At 35.8% G+C, this 17,701-nt stretch overlaps 1 protein-coding gene across 6 annotated transcripts in view; it reads left to right on the forward strand.

The window, feature by feature from the left end:
• The window catches only part of LOC308199452 (uncharacterized protein), a 490,488-nt gene that overhangs the window by 428,217 nt on the left and 44,570 nt on the right, over nt 1-17,701 (forward strand). For 2 of the 6 annotated variants that reach the window (XR_013954658.1, XM_080603633.1), the window contains one exon: nt 7,240-7,379. The exons of 2 other annotated variants lie outside the window; for them this stretch is intronic. The gene's annotated coding sequence lies outside the window, so the exon portion shown is untranslated. Of the gene's footprint in view, nt 1-6,348; nt 6,764-7,239; nt 7,380-17,701 lie in introns of those variants that run through there. 2 more of the 6 variants (XR_013954659.1, XR_013954660.1) reach the window with 2 other exon arrangements.

The following is a 17,701-nucleotide window of genomic DNA, read 5'->3' on the forward strand; positions in this document are numbered from 1 at the left end:
ATATTACATATTTTATCATAATTAAAGCTCAATAGAAGCCAAAAGGAAAAAAAATTAAAAAACTAAAAAAGTCATACCACTGAGTTGTAACACAATGAGCCTCTTTTTCTAGCTGTCCTATTTGAAACTCTGAGGAGCTGAATTTTTAGAGCCGTTGAGTGTCACAGTTTTATTTGAAGTAGTAGAGGCTGCAGCTGCCTCATATTTCTCAACAATGTCCAAGATAGCTCAAACTGGGTTTCTGAAAACACGTTATCTGTGATAACTTGCCCCTGAGAAAAAATGATGCTTACATGCTGGATCCCTGAGTGTTCTGTGCATCCACAGGCAGTTTTATTTTAACAAGCAGAGCAAGCATTGAAGAAGCCGTTTTGTTTTGGGGTGGTTTTTTTTTTTGGTTGTTTGTTTGTTTATTTCTAATGGAGCTTAGAGTGAAATTTAGATATGGACGTGCTCTCCCTGGTTGCTGGTCAGAGCTAAAACAAAGTATGCTGAGCTACCAGAATTCTCATAGTCTTCAAGGTGTGTCCTGTAGCATTTCCCTCTGACTTCTACAAAACTCAGGCAGGGATGCTGTCCAGCTTCTGGCCCAGCTCCTCTTCTCATGCTCCTGCTTCCCATCATTATGTGTCCAGTGGAGTTCCGAAAGGACTCGGTGATGATTAACTGCTGCCTGAAATGGTGATAATACTCTTGTTTCTTCAGGGGGATTTTAATGAGGGTTAGTTGGTGAAAGTTCTGATATATGATGTGTCTCTTACTATTGCTGTAATCCTACATGTTATATATATATTTTAAAATGATCAGTGGTCTGTTTCTATTTAGCTTTCTTACAAGATCTTTTAAAATTAGTAGGTAAATTAATAAGACAAATTTAACATTGCAACGAAGTTATCTGTTCAAACTAGCCAGAAGAAACTTGAACCTGCAGCTAAGAGAACAGCAAAGTAAAGCTGAGTTTCATACATGACACTCTCATTGTTATATGGCTCTGCAGATTCATCAGTATTCAGAAAGCCAGAGAGAGGAGGCAGGAAGGGTAGTATGTAAAAGAACTTTTACAATGACTCTTCTACTCTGGCTTCATCTCTTTAGACCCATATTAAAATAAAATAATAAAATACTATTAAAATAATTTTAAAATAAAATAATTTAAAAAAAAAAAAAACAGATTGCAATTTATTATAAGTCAATATTGCCTGTCTCAAAATGCATACCCACCTCAGTTTCTTTACTTTGGTGTAACAGAAGATCCAGAAACAGCTGTTTTACATGACAAATTAGACTGTTAAAGCCAGTCTTGTAATTAGGATGGAAGGTAGACATGTTAGATCCACATTTAAGAAAAGAGTGACAAAAGATTAATTGCAGTCTCTTAAAATTCTGAACTCATCCTCACTGGAAATTTTCTACGCGTTATGCCAGAGTGGAAAAAGTCCAATGCATTTGTGAAATGAGTCCAGCATGCACTAATCTGTCATACCGACCTCATTCAAACTTGAGGGCCCAAATGTGTTATAAAGCATAATTACTCTAGAGCTAAAATCTTAAGCAAGGCTTTGAGGGACATGTCTGCGAAACAAACTGAAATTGCCAATTGCCACAGTTCATGTACAAACAGAACACGGACAAGTAGAATCCATATAAGCAAGGTCTTCTTAGGTTGCCCCAGGTATCAATACACAAGAAGGATTATTCGAATATCCACATTTTATTATGCTTTTGAGCACTGCTCCTTTTACAATCGATTTAAAGATCTCCAATATAGTGAAGTTTTCAATACATTCTAATTTTTGCATTTTTAGTTCCTTTTGTATTGGCTAGTGGTTTTTGCAGTATATATATATATATTTAAGTTATGCATGCAAGGAGGCAGTATTTGGATAGATAATTATGAATCTTTTTTTTTTTTTTTCCCCGTTAGGGCTATTAATCTACCTTAAGTTTAATTGCATCACAGAGTATCATATGAATTTTAATAATATGTTGTCAGTCACTGAAGTGTCATGGAAGGGGAGATGGTCTTACTTCATTAGTCTTTTTTCAAGATAGCAGTGTAACTTCTGAGAATGCCATTCAGGGCCATTTAAATCAGTACATCATTTTTTTGTTGAAAGTAATCATAGAAATCTTCTTTCAAAAAGTAACCTGATGAAGACAAGTGGGGTCAAAGCTGACAAGGACAAATGATTCTTCACTACTGCGAAACCTATTTAGAAATGAAATGTTCGGTTTAAACCAGAATTTTTGTTCTGAGCTTTGGGATATTTGTATTTGTAAGTGAGCAGAGGTTAAGGGCAAACCAAATCTCTTCTGCCCTTCTCGTCTGACTGCACCACATTAAAAAAAAAAAAAAAAAAAAAGGCAACCAGCAACAGAAAATCCCTGGCACTAACACTTCATTACTTTTCTATAACATCCATAGCTTAATTTATCCTGAAATGATTATAGCTTGATGATCAGCTAATTAGGAACACTCATCATAATTTTCATTGGCTGTTTGCAAAATATTACGTCTGGGTAATTTAATGCAAGTTACTTCATGAATGCCTGCTTAAAATAACACACACACAAACAATATAAGCACAAGAGACATCTCATTTCATGACAGCATTAGTAGCAACATTTTGTAACAGTCCGTGAAACTGCTTATAGAAACAAACTAAAATCACAGAAAGTGTATAATGGGGAGTCCCAATCTGCAAAAACGTGTTATCTTTGTTTCTGTATAAATTGTTCTCCTTCTCAATAGCTTTTTGCTCCACATTTTTCCCTGTTGGAACGGATGACAGTTGAAATATTTCCTTTTATTTTGTATGCATAAAATTACACAATTAGTCATTTTTACAAACTTAGTTTATGGTTTGTGTCCTCCATATGTGACTCCTGACCAAAAAGGACTTACATGCACTTAAGAAATGAATGCAAAGTATTAGGTATCCTGAAATCATTATAATGGCTTTGCTATTAGTTTCAGTGAAGATCCTGTCCAGTCATTATGGCATTCTTTTTAGCCATAAAATGGTGAAAAAATATATGGCCTTTTGCTACTGCTCAGGGAGTGACTCATGTCTGTGTTCGGTATTTATTTTTTACAGCTTGCCACATTCATTAGGGCACAACATTTGTTTCCTTCCTTTCCTTCCAACTCAGTTCTGAAATGGATTTTCTTTCTCCTGCTCCATCTTCTCTGATGTCCTGAACCCCTTTTCGTATTCATAATTGACAGTGTTTCTGTTCTAGAAGAGGAAACAAACAAACAAACAAAGTCAGTAATTTTGCTTCAATATTAAAGACAGTCATTGCTCGTATTCCCCTTCCATCAGTTCCTGCAAACACCTGCGTTCCCATTGCAATGCTATGGATGCCCAACGAGTGGCCTCTGGATGTAAAGCTCCTCATTACACTGATGATAACTGGACACGGACAGAAAAACAAAGGAGGGGAGAATGGAATAAAGAAGTAAGGGGAGGCTGAGGGAAGGAAGAGGAAGGAGGGATGAAAGAGGAGAGAGAAACATTAGTGGGCAGAATCTGATAAAGAAGAGAGGATCAAGATGGTGAGAGAAATTGCAAGGAGATGAGAGAACTGAAGAGAAAAGAAAAGCAGAAGGACAAGAAAAATGGCTCATCTGTAAAACAAAAAGCATGGAAACATTGTAAAGGGCTGGTATTAATCTTCTAAGACACCATAATGTTAACCAAGAGTTAACAGGAGAATTATACAACTGGATGTAGGTTGAAGACAAAGCTTACATTTCCTGCCAGGACTTTTATTTGAGCACCAGGCAGGTGAATTTTGTACATTTACTAAAATAATCCCCCAAATTGTTTTTAAAATTGCTCATTTTGGGTATCCTGCCTCAACAGCTTAACTACTTCTGTTAGCAACAGTTGTTCTACTATTGCTTTAGAAAGCGGTGTTGTTGGACCTTAGTTTTCTTTCCTGTATTATGCTCATGTAAACTTGGAACAATATCATTGAACTCATTGCAGTTCCACATGTGTGAAATTTGTTTAAGTGACCCTATTTATGGCTGTGGGAAATGTTTTGTACTATGTCAATAGCTCAGGTCATTATTATAAATAGAGCAACTTTGCAGCAAGTAGCAAAATTCAGAAGGTACTAAATTTTCTGATTAAGGAGGTACCCTCACTTATAATTTGACATGTTAATTAAAGGGAATGGAAGATAATGTTAGACTCTTAAATCCTTTCTAAAGACAACAGAGTTAAAATAAGGAAAAAATGTAAAATACCTTAAGGAAAGCAGAAGGTAAAATCTGTTGCATTGGATAAGGCAATCTGAAATGTGACGTATTTGCAACCCTGAAGCTGTACTAAGAGGATATAATAAGGCAAGAGGAATACTTTCTATGCTTTTGATCTGTGGAGTATTTTCAGTTTATATGGCAGACATTGTCATTTCAGGATTCATTAAAAAGGGGTTCAGTGGAAAAACAAGTGAGGTTCACCATAAAGTATTATAGTTATTGCAGTTACTGTTATGTTTTCTGTTTACAGTGAAAAGGATTATATACTTGTAAAGAACATGCTTTTTCGTGTCTTAATTATGTAGAATAATTATAGCAATTAGAAAATATTAGAAAGAGGATGAATAATAATTCTTTTTTCTAAGATTTTACAAAATCAAAATATGCATTCTATTAACAAGCCAAAAATCTTACATAAATTTAAGCTGAACTGCAGTTATTTTATACAGTCATTGCCACATGGTCCACACTGAAAATATAAGAAACAAGTTTAATTGTTTTTTAATTTAAAAAAATAAAAAATAAAAGCATGTTGAGACACAACTTTAAAATAAGTAACATTGGCTTTTATTTGCAGTATTTATACAAATATGCCTGCAAATAAAAGACAATTTCTTTGCAACAGGGACTTTCTTTTTATGCTATAGAGCCCCTAAGCATGCTGGATACACTAAGATATTAAACACAATAAAATCAGAACATTTGCTGCATGTAAAGCAATGTGATTCGATATAAGGGCATGCTGAATATGCATCTTTTCCACACTCAGTTTATTGTTATGTAAACTTGGTTTGTATATATCAAATTTATTTCATGAATAAAAAATATTAATGAAATTTTGGGTTTGAAAAAAAAAGACAATTTGCTCTTTAGTCACTCCAGGAGACAAGGAAGAGAATGTATGGAAAACTGAGCTGGTAAACACAGATTTAAAGGATTTGTGAAAGTTCTAACTGGCAACATATTTTGGTCCTTGATGTTTTGTGGCTCTGTCAACCTCATTTATAACTTTGGCTATCTCATCTATTTCAAAATAGCTGGCTAAACCATAAAAATAATAGTAAATATACCCTCAAAAGATTATGTTAATCATAGATCTGGACCAAACCTTAACATGAGGCTGGGAAAGTTTGTTAGGAGTAGATTATCTCATGGTTCTCCGTCTCACAGCAGCCATGGGATATGCTGCTGGGAAGAATATTCCACAGAGTGCGCTGCCCTGGAGAGGCCCTAACCACACCAGGCAAGAGATGTGCTGATTTACTGCTCTCTTCTGGCTACCCTGTAGGAATGGGCGAAGATTTATTTTGTATGAATGTCTGACACTATAGTGTAGAAAGCAGACACTGTTCTCCTTCAAAGCCAGTAACAAAAAATTTTGCAAGCAAATTTGAAAGGCTTATTCTGTTATTACTGTTCACTGACCCTTCTGTGCAAAGGCCTCCATACTTGCACTCCATTCTGGCATTGTCTGAATGCATCCTGGTGAAGTGAGACAGGTTCAAGAGAACTAAAAGTAATGTACTGTTTCCTATAGCTGAACAGCATTTTTATTGCATGAGAAAATATTGGCCAGCATATTTCAAAATGGCCATATGGTTCTTCACATTTAAATAGAAAAAGAAAAAAAAAAATGATGGAAAATATTTTTCTTCGACCAATATAAACTTAGTCTTGGAAAAGACACAAAGACACTTGATTCAAAACCTCAAAAATTATTTAATGTCTGAGTGTTTATCTGTTATAATCACTCAGACTACCTTCCTAAAATTATGCTTTATTGTTGATGCTTTAATGTTTATACAGGAGCTGACTCCACAAGCTAATAGAACTCAGTGTCCAGATATTATTCCAATGTTCACGTTACTTTACTATTTATAATAAATAGGTCTTTTCCTGATGCAGTGTTTATTCCCTTCAAGTATTTGTAGGGTGTTTTCATGGTCCCACTTAGTTTCTGCTTAGTTAATCTCCTGTGAATACGTATTATTCTTCTAAATATTCCTCAAAAGTCAAGCACACTGGTTCCCTTTTCTGCTGTGTTTGGCAGTGTCTTCTGGTGCCTGGCAGTGAGTGGAATATTCTCAGTATAACTGTAAGAATAATATAAATATATTAAAAGCATTACGATGTTATTAAAAATACATCAAAAGACAATGAGAGATGAAAGACAACCTTTGGGCTAGTTCAACCGAAGTTTTAAGCCGCTTGTTGTAGTGCCTAGTGTTTGGGTGACTTGTAACTTGGCCAGGCTCCGAGGCAGAGAGAGGTACCCCTTGCACGGGCAGGCAGCTCAGGGAGGGATGCCTCCAGCCAGCACTCCAACGAGGGAGTAGTCAGTGTATGAAAGTAGGGAGGACTAAAGAAACTGGCATGATGTTGTTTCTACTCAAAAAAGAGAATTAGTGCCTCAAGCCTGCAATTGACAATTATGAAGCTTTTTGTGGAACTGGTGAACAAATTAAGTTGTGATGTTCGTGGACAAGGCAGGTAACAATTGTTCTGCTCTTTTAGTCATTAATCCTAGCGGTCAGAGCACGCAGTGGTCCTCCCTGCAAATCAGTGGGCTTTGTGTTTCCCACCTGACCACACAGGTATAGGCAGAAGCTCTGTTTCTAAAACCTAACAGAATCTAACACGTGGATTCAAGTGCAACTGAAGCTTGAGTATAGAAATCTTATAAGAGTAGACTTTTTACTTGTCTGGACTTAAAAATAGATGTTCTTTAATTACTTTTACTTGCTTTTCTTTATTTTAAGTTTCCAACAAATGGTGAATTGTAGATATGATAATATTATTCTCCTTAGAAAATGATTGTTATAATCATAGAAATAGGGATATGGCTATTCTTATGAAACTGTCTCCTTAGGATAGAGGGGGAAAAAAAGATGGGCTGACTCAGAACTTGTCATCAGTTTTAGTGTGTTCCATTTTTATCTCAAACAGGAACTCTTGTTAAATTGTAGGGTCAAATAACCGGAAAACTGTGACTGCAATTTGAAACACAAAAGGAGAAGCTGGAAGTCTGAAAAGAGAAAGAAAAAGACAGAGAGGTCTTAAATTGAGGGAAAAAAAATGCTAAAAATTCACAGACATCATTCAAACAGTGAGTCAAAAAATATCTTATTCAAGTGTGCATGTGTGTATCTGTGTGTCTGTGTTTGTTGTTTATACAATGTGTTATTACTACTAAACTGTTGTTATAATGGCTGAGTTAATAAGTGGAAGGTTAATGTTACATATATTGAACATGGTGTACAAACATGCCTGCCTATCTGAGACACAAAGTACAAGCTGTTCAGAATAGTAAATGTCTTTTGTACACGTCCTTTATTCACGATCTGACTGGAGGCTCCTTGCATTGGGCTTAGTTAAGTCAAAGGAACAGAAAATAAGATGCAACAAAAAAGTTAGTTAAGCAATCAGAACAAAACAAAAGTAAACTAACAGAGTTACACTGAGCATCTTGTCAGAAGCTATTGTGGGATAATACCATGCAATGCAGCTCTGACAGTAAACGCTGGTTTGCCTGTTGGGCTGTCCCCGAGCCTGTCCGCATGGGGTGTCCAGGTGCCCACTGGCAGCCACGGAATCTCTCACTCCAGCTGCATCATGATGCCTGGCTCCAAAATATTTTTTTCCAGAAATTTGCTTTTGTGCAAAGATGACAGAAATATTCAGATATGGAGTTGTACTTGGAGAATTGCTTGCTCACGGTTAGGTGTTTCTAAAATGATTTTCTTAATGCAAATCTAGGACATAGCTTTTAAAAAAGAAGCAAAGAGTTTGTAACTTTATTTAAAATATTTTTAAATTGCTTTCTGTAGCTGCCTTCATTTTAGTTTTGATTCATTCACTAAATGCTATGATATATTTCAATGTAATTTTTTTCAGATACAATATTTTTAACACACAAAAAATTCCATTTTTGTGGTCAGGGCAGAATGCACATGAGTAAGAATGCCAATTTCCTTCATGTTTGATCTTTGCTTCCTTGATCATTTCTGTAATCTCTATCAATTTACCTCTCTGTGCCTCCACTTGTAGTATTGACCTTGATGTTTTGTAATAGATGTCTCATATGGCCTTTGCTCTTTCCTGTTCTCTCCCTTAATTTCCATGGTTATCCACATTGGTGGTTTTCTTCTTTTATAGCCTATTTATTTCCCAGTGATAGTTCTTTCCTTGGACTCCCATCTAATTAGAGTTGCACTGTCAACTTGAAAATCACATTTCCATCTGAAAATGTTGTGTCTTCTCTTGTTACAAGAAGCTCTTGAGATGACTCTAGCTAAAAGGGAGAGCAGATTTTTATTTTTTTTTCTCATTCTGCTTAACTTGTGTAACATCCCAGCATTATCTGTGTGTCTGGTATTTCTGTCACCTACGAAGGTCCTGCCACTATCTGTTTGGGAAGGAGGAGAGGAATGTCCTCCCTTCATTTCCCCTGTGGTCTTTGAGGAACACGTGATTCAGGAGCTAGTCAGGACTGAATGAAAGAAGCTGTATTACAAGGCTACATTAAAGGGAAATTTAATTCAAGACCTCTTGCTGCCCCAGTTGTTAGGACCAGGATGGGTGTGGGCAATTTTGAGAAGTTTCTATTAAAGCTGTCGTGGCTTCTGAAAATGTATCTACCTTTGTTCTTTATTTTTTCCTGCTCTGCAATTCAGTACTAATCACAGAACAAATGCAACCCTTTCAAATAAAACAGGTGTTTAATACAGAAAAGTTCTTTTTGATTCTGAGTATCCTCCAGTAAAAGAGAAATTACTCCTGATACACTGAAGCTGTGTATTGTGGAATAGTGCTTGTTTGTTGGTTTGTGTTTAAATTCAGATTTTGAAACCTTATCCAAGACAATTTTATATTAGTATAGTCATCTTTTATTGAGTTCAGTGGATAACATTGTGTGAGATACTTCAAACCTATTTGAAAAAAGACACTGAAAACTGTAGCAATAGTACTGTCTCTCTCTTATTATGAATATGGAGATATTTATGTGTGACTACAAGACAGAGAGAGAAAATACAGAACAGATCTAGGAAATGTGGAGGTGATTTATATTTGGTAGTAAGTTATGGCACTTATAAATTAGGAGGCTGGAAAGATGGATCACAGTAACACCACAGTTAATAAAAGCATATAAGTGATCTACCCAAGTTCACAATGCTGTCTCTTTTCTCTCTTTTCTCTTTTCCCTTTTCCCTTTTCTCTTTTCTCTTCTTTTTTTTTTTTTTTTTCCAAGTAATTTTTTACAGTATTGCTGGTGGTGAATACAGATTTAATTGTTGTAACACTTAACATCACTTTGCAAGGTAAGACAGGGAAGAAGTACAGATTTAGGGGGTCATCTGTGCGTGAAAGGAAGAATAAATCTTCCTTAATGAACTTCTAGGTTTTCTTTAGATTATTTTTTTAACCATTTGTGACTGTCTTGCCAAGAGGCTCAGACATGCCTTTTCTCTTTTTTTTTTTACTTAAATCTAGTGAATTTTTTGAATTTTACATAATGGGGCAAAGGGGTTTCTGAAATCCTAGTACACTAGAAAACCTGTAGTGCACAGACATCTTATACACTGGGTTATGGCACAAAAGGGGAAATTCTCCACACTAGTATTATGAATTAAATTGCCTACATTTTCAGTTGTTATTTAGTCGAGTTAGGCCACATTTATTAATATTTTCTGATTAACTGCAGCTACGGTTTTTGGCAAAAGACCCTTTACCAAAGTAACTTGCAAGCTTGCCCCCAGTATATATAGATTGTTCTGTGCCTTATGGTGAAAGAATAAATGCTGTCTGGCCACATGTCAGTGCTTTCTAGGTGTATTAAACTCTGTATTGAAAAATATGATAACAAATGGACATAAATTTACTAAGATCTGGAAAGCAATGTCTTCCTCAGCGTGGGGGTGAATTCCTTATTAAAGGTACTTCGTCAGGGTTAGATGTATGTTTACCAGAGAGGGTTATCAGTGCTTCTCCTCATGCGTTGTCACAGCCCTTGGGCATTAGGTCAGGCTTGTATTGCCTAGCATTATTTTGGTTCCTATTCTGGAAGAACTGTGTCATTATATTTTTATTTAAAAAAAAAAAAATCTTTCATTTTTCGTTTAAACACATTAAACCTGAAATCTAGCGTCCAGATCAAAATAATAATTTGGTAAAATTTTTATCCTGCATCCAACTCTTTTTGGAGTTGGGAACCACCTGTAGTTCCCTTTTGCTTAGAGTTCTAGTTTCAGTTCTGCTGTTGAGGAATCTGTGTTAATGCAATGAGCAAGAGCCTCTCAGCATTTCTGCTTCTGCAGTTAGCACTTCTGTAGCATCACCTGTGACAATATGCTGCTGCTGCCCTGAAGGGATGCCAGTTTCAGGTGAGTAACTTTCTTACACACACAAAAAAAAAATAGTCTTTCAGTGAAGAATATGTGATCATTTCCATTGAGGAATACTAACTATAGTTTTATTTTGCAAATTCAGTAATATGTATTACCAGACATACTGCTTAGGGCATAGAGTAATCCCTCTAATATCTTCCACAACGTACCATATCTAGTAATAAATGTTTATGAGACAACACTAATTGAGCACAAGTTTCACTGAAATGAAGGGGGTTATGGACGCTATGTAGAAGAGAAAAGATTTTATTTTTTTCACCCTTAAGATGAATGGAAAGACTGGGTACCCTTAAGACTAGGAAACGGAGACATTTTATAGTACTTTATAGAAGAATTTATACAAACATCATATTTTAATACATTAATTTTTTCCACATAAATATTTCAACTGTTCCTCTCTGAATAAAGTTGAACAAAAGATATTCAGTTAGCTTAGATTAGCTATTGGGAAAAATAGACTTGGATTTTTAACTCCTAGAAATTGCAATGGTAGCCGAAGAGCTTATGTAAAATGTCAAAATTAGGAAATACATCTTTCTACATTCTGAAAGTTCCTAAAATTTTGTTCTAGAGATCAAAATAAAAGAATTTTATTCCTGACAAATTTTCAGTGAGAGCACACTGTTGTTCTCCACAATCCTGATGGTACTTGACTTTCTGCAACTTCTTGGAAAGGATTTAAAAACGCAAATATTTTGCTACCTGTCTGAAAATGTCTCTGGGACAGATCTTTGGTATAACTCCAGAACCACTACTTCCTGCTGCTAATGGGAAATGACATTTTGAGGATGTTAAGGATACCTATTATTTAAGATTCCAATGAAACACCATTGAACACTGGTGTTAAAATCTGATTTTCTTTGGATCACTGATAAGATGTATGTACAAGAATTCAGGCATGTGATAGCTATGAAATAAAACAACTGGGTATATAATGAATAAGTTATTTGTGCCTTTAATGGAAAGACTGTCTGAACAAACAGCATACCATTTTCTTAATGAAGCTCACAATCAAAGTGTCTTAGTGGATATTCACCTGCTTTTAGATGTCCAGGGAGCAGCAAAAATCACTTGTTCCATCTTCAGTTGCGAAAGAGCTCATGCCCTTTCTGTCTGAGTCCTTCACAATAGTTATCCATGGCTTGTTGTTTCCAAGTTAAATTGCACTGAGCATCTTTTAAAGTTCATTTTCACTTTTCAGTTCAGCAGCATTGTAGGCACAGAGCATATTATCATGTGTTAGATTTTATGTAGCTTACATTTTCAATGTAGGTTCCTTGTTCCAGTCTCTTCTTGGACCTTTCAGATCTGCCTCTCTTGTCATGCTCTGCCCTTTTAAGTGAGGCATTTGAGATAACCCTTATTATGTATTTTGGCAGTTGGAAGCAAGACAGTTTCAATGGCAGGGTATAATTCTGTATTTTCTTCCAGTTTTGATCGATGAAGATTATTGTCCTGCAGAACACATAACTCAGCCTATTAAAAGTATTTTGGAGTTACTTTCAGGGTGCACTTGAAGAGAAAGTGAGGGATGAAGGCAGTACTGTGATTTTGTCCTTCAAACCAATTAAGTGAAATTTAAATCAGTGGAAATCACTAGCATTTAGTTTCTCCCTACCAGGGGAACTTCAGAATTAAGAAGACTTGCATAAGGGTCAATTTTGTCCGTATGAGTATAAAGCAACTTCGGTGAACTCATTGATTCTTCTTATTGAAGAAGAAAAAAAAAAAAAAGGTCATTTTCTGACTATGCATCTTAGCATTTTTAATATGAACCACCAGGCATGTATTCAGTGGAAAACAGATGCATATGCACATACTCAGTGGCATGCGTTCAGTCTTTCCATTTCTCACACTAACGTAGGAAGAAATAATGTGCTAGCTATTTCTAGAATGCCTGTTACCTTAATGCATGAGATATAACAAAGTAGAGTCTTCTTTCTCTTCCATTTTGCAAGAAAATTAGTTTTGACTATTGCATTATATGAATCTGCATGATGAAAAATTAGGTTAAAAAGACTTCACAGCTTTTCCACCCCAAGTTATGACAGGAACAATTCCTTGTAAATCTCATTATGATAATCAAATCCTATTACCTTGCGCTGGGAAAAAAAAAAAAAGAAGCATTTACATGCAAGTCAACTTTAGTGATTGGCATCTTTATGATACCTAGGTGCTCTTCATGCTTCTTTTATGAGAATTGAATTAGGTGACCTGGAAGTTCAGAGTAAATGTTTAAGCTTTACTAGTCCTTGAAAAGTGGAAAGATGGAGAAGATGTTGCTATACTTGTTAGTGAAACTACTCAGAAATTGAATTACAGATGCTTTCAGGGTCACACCCCATCTTTATGTAATTTGCAGAAGCAAGTTATCTCACTGACCCTCAAGCCTTCTATACAACTACTTCCTTGCTTAATAAAAACAACTAGATCATCTACTTTGACAAGCCAAAACTGGGAGTCAATTTTTAAAGCCCAAATCCAACAAGCTATTAAATATCACTTGCTCAGTATTGCACTCTCTCACCTCCTTCTGCAGCTGAAGGCACTCAGTACCACACTGGATGATGCTCTGTAACTTGTATGCAATGTGTGCAGTGACTTCATGTTTTTGTTCTATTTTAAAGTCGTTAACTGTCTCTGAAATCTTCAAAATGCAAAAATCACTTTTAAAGGCTTTATTTATTTCCCAGTTTCTTTGTTACCCTTTCCTTACTCCCTGGCTTTGAAGAGGTTTTAGCTAACATTCTGGAAGAGATAGATAACATGGATGCTACAGCCTGCATTTGAACTCTGTTACTAGGCTGTAAATGTTGTCTATGCTACAGGTTCATACTGATACAGCTGTGCTACCAATGCACATAGTGGATGTAAAGTGTGCTGATAAAAGCATTTTCCTGTTGATGTAGATACACTATTTCCTTGAAAGGCATGAAGTAAATAGGTAAAAACATTGTTTTTCAGGATATTTCCTTACCAACACACAGAAACTTACAAGTGGTCTTCTGTCTGTTTAGCTGTAGCTTTACAGAGTTGTGCTCATTGGTTTGTTACTTCATTCAACAAATTGTTTAAGCAAACTGTTTAGCTGAACTTCTAGGTATTTAATGTTACTGAAAGTGTTGTTAAGAAAATGGGAAACATGAAGGGCAATATTAATAAGGTGTGCAGAGAAAATGTCAAAACAAGTATTACACTGGTTACAATAAGGCTTTTAATAGAAGAATCCCTTAATAACTTAACTTTAGAATAGTTATATATCAGAAAGTTAAATAGTGTTAGTGATGTCTGGGTTACCTGGGTCCTTCATTTCCAACACTTGCAAGATAGAAGTAATCTATCTTGTTGTTCAGGGAGGTGGTGGAGTCACTGTCTCCGGGGAAGGAAAGATTGGACATGGTGCTTAGGGACATGGTTTAGTGGGTGTTGGTGGTGGTAGGGGGATGTTTGGACCATGTCTTGGAGGTCTTTTCCAACCGTTATGATTCTATGATAATCTTTTAATCTTCTGCGTGAGTCTGAAGACTCTCATTTTAATGCTGTACTACATTTTCACCTACATTTTCTTAATTGTCTGAATCTCCTCGCTAATCTATTCTGTGTTTCTTAGGTGGCAAAGATGTCCCTTCAACCTTATGTACAGCAAATGCTTTGATAAAGCATTTTTTTTTTGTATATAAAGAACATGATTTCCCAGGGTATGCAACTTTAATTGCGAATAACTACTGTAGCAGTAAAATTGCTAAATCGGTGGAAAGCTTAAACTAGATAATATCTCTTATCACTATGTAATGTTAGGAGGAAAATGGTAGCAGAAATAAGTAATACAACTTAATACAAATTGTAAAAAATAGGATTCTTTGCTTAAATTTAAGTTTCAAAAACAAAGTGTTCTATACAGATCTATTCTTTACAAAATGTTCATAGAAACACATCAAGTGGACATTTTTGAAATAAAAGGCAAATAAGATCAAACTTTTCTCTGATTTTTTTTTTTTTGTGGATGCTTCTGTACAACTTTTTATTTGCAGATAATTGAAAAATCACACTTGGTATGTGGGATTGAAATATTGTCTCATTATCTTCAGTGCTGAAGTTCAGCATAGCAATTTTATGCCTTTGGTGTGGTTCTGACTGTAATATGTTCCTATCAGTCTCTTGATCCTCTCCCGTTTTCTAAAATACTAGTTATTCTGAAATTTACAAACTTGTGTTTGTAGGATTTTTTCAGCTACATATATTTTTAGAAGGTAGTTTACATCTTCACGATACTTATCTAGAAAATTTCTGTCATCATTGAAAATGCAGGGGAAATGACAAACTGTCTTGTAGGTGAGGAGCAAACTGCATGGACCTTTCGAGATCAGTGTCATGGTTTCAGCTGGGATATAATTAATTTCCTTCATAGAGGCTGGTATGTGCTGTATTTTGGATTTAGGAGAAAAATAATGCTGATAGCACAGTGACGTTTTAGTTGTTGCAGAGTAGTGCTTACAGAGTTATAATAATATAGATGGTGAGATATGATAATATATATGCGTTATATGATATAATAATAATAACAAATAATAATATTCTCTTTTTTTCTGTCCTATTAAACTGTCATCATCTCAACTCACAAGTTCTACCTTTTTTTTTTTCCCGATTCTCTCCCCCCATCGCACTTGAGGGGGAGGCATGAGCAAACAGCTGTGTGGTGCTTAGCTGCCTGTCGGGTTAAAGCACAGTGCTCTGACTGCAATTTCTAGTGCCATCACCAGTGTCTCGTGTCATTCTGAACATAGGCCTAGACTTCTATTTAGGCGATTATATATATGAATAACTCTGGGGGATCTGGGTCTCAGAACCTACATTCCTCGTTTCCCTTATCTCTAAATGGGTGGTGTTGCTCATCGGGGTCTTTTTTCAGTAAGTACAAGTCTCCATCATGGAGGGAAAAAAAGTTGCAAATTGATTTACCTGTATCATATAGGGGCATAGGAGACAGGATCTTCCTCCCTTCTCAAACTCTATGATGAAGTGTGAGTTTAACTGCTTTGAAACTCAGGGACTGTTTTTCATAGCAATTGCAAAGGCTTATACTGATGCAAATCCATTTGGCCGGATTCCATTCATATATTGACCTGCATGAAAGTATGCTGCAGTGAAGTAACTTACCTCAGGATACAGAATTAGAGTTACATCATAGTCAGGTCCCTGGTCTGCTATTACTGCTCTTTTTTCTCTCTCTCTTTTGATTTGAAAAAGAGAGGAAATTGGCCTGCTTTCCCACTGTGTTGCATCTTACACAGTGAAGTGGACCTGTGCAAAAGTAATGCACAAACTTCCAACAAATGATCATTCTTTACTTGGAAAATGTATTCTCGTGGGCATCTCAAGACTTACACTTAACTGGCAAAGTAATATTTTCTTCTCGTTGGCAGTAGAAACTCTGTGGTGCAGCCCTTTAGCCTAGAATTAAAATCTCCTGTACAGGAAGGAAATGAGACAAGATTTTCTTCCCTCAGTTTCACCTGATGAAGCCTCAGTACACCAGAGCACATCAGGACTGTTGGCACACTCTCAGTGTCCCCAAGGTCTTTTTATATTACTTCCCACAAAGACTCAGGTCCATCCAGAGTGGTGCTGCATTTCATCCTAGGTGATGCAGTGTTTCGCCTTCTTTGCTCTGTGGCTAATTTTATAGCAAGGATTATAAAAAATATGTTTTTGTTTGTTTGTTTGTTTGTTTTGAGGTAGCCATATTGCCTATGGCTACCTCAAATATCATTTGCTTTATTCATGAGACTTTGTGCCCTAAGTAGGATCCTAAACCAGAAATAAAATGGTGGAATATCAGGTAGGAAAATGGAGTTATTCCTGTATTATTCTGAAGGAATAACAAAATAGAGAAAAAAAAACACAAAACTCAAGCCAGTGTTTTTCATTTGAAGCTACTTGTGTATGGTATCTTTTAAACAAAATGTATATTTCTGTTCAGCAGGGTTGCCAGGTCGAATTATTTCTGTTTGCATACTTAACCATAGCAGTTCTGCTCAACTCTTATCCATACGTTGTCCGTTAGAGAAGCAAATGTATCTGGAGGCAGTCTTTTTTAACAACAAAAATCTCCTTGATCTGTCATTGCAGGTGGGGCTGAAGGAAAGTTCAGCTTTTTAAGTGTAGTGAGAAAGCCTTTATGTTCTTCACAAGATTTAGACAGTGCTTGCACAATTCCTTTGTGTGTTTTGAAAAGGTATTAAACAAGAAATAAATGAAGAACTTTAATGCTAACCATCAGATCATTTTTCACAAGACAAAAAAAAAAAAAAGCAGGTAAAATTAATATGAATTAATATGATGTTTTCTTTGTTGGTGCGACTTCATTAAAAATATTGATATAATATAGATCATACTTTTTCACCGAAAGATTGTGAAAGATGGAAGTATGTGTGAGATAGTTCTCTATTAATAGACAATTTAAGCTGACTCCAGGAAACACTCAGATTCTGAATTCTATTGATAACTGCTTTTGCTGTCAGTTTCGCAGGCATTTTTGTTGCTACCAATGGCCATTTAAGTGGAGAAATGCAACTCCCAGCATGAAAGGATTATTTTGCTAATCTCCCTTAAAGCTTCCCCCCAGGTATTCTATCAATATGAGGTTGTTGGTAGGAGACAACTTAAACTTAATATAAATCCTGGTTTTTTTGGAGCTGTGATTTGAAGTTGCGTGGCATTCCAGTCATATAGAAGGGTATTTACTAGAACTGTGTGTATTCATTCTTTCATTCTGCTGTCCCCTAAATCTAAGACCCAGTAGGAATAATTTTTCCTGTAGCTGCCCTGGCAAATATGCCTTTTATTACAGGAGAATCACACTGCTTTCAAATCCAATTAGACTCATACTATCCTGCTGTGACATACATTAAAAATTAGTAAATGAATCTTACAGAATGACCTGCTGCTTCTGCCATAGTGTTCCTTCATTTTATTAAAGGTTTCTTCAAGCTGAATTTTATTTTTTCTGCTTTCCTACAGTGGG

The sequence above is a fragment of the Anser brachyrhynchus genome (assembly GCF_964034855.1).
Source record: "Anser brachyrhynchus genome assembly, chromosome: 8".
NCBI lineage: Eukaryota > Metazoa > Chordata > Aves > Anseriformes > Anatidae > Anser > Anser brachyrhynchus.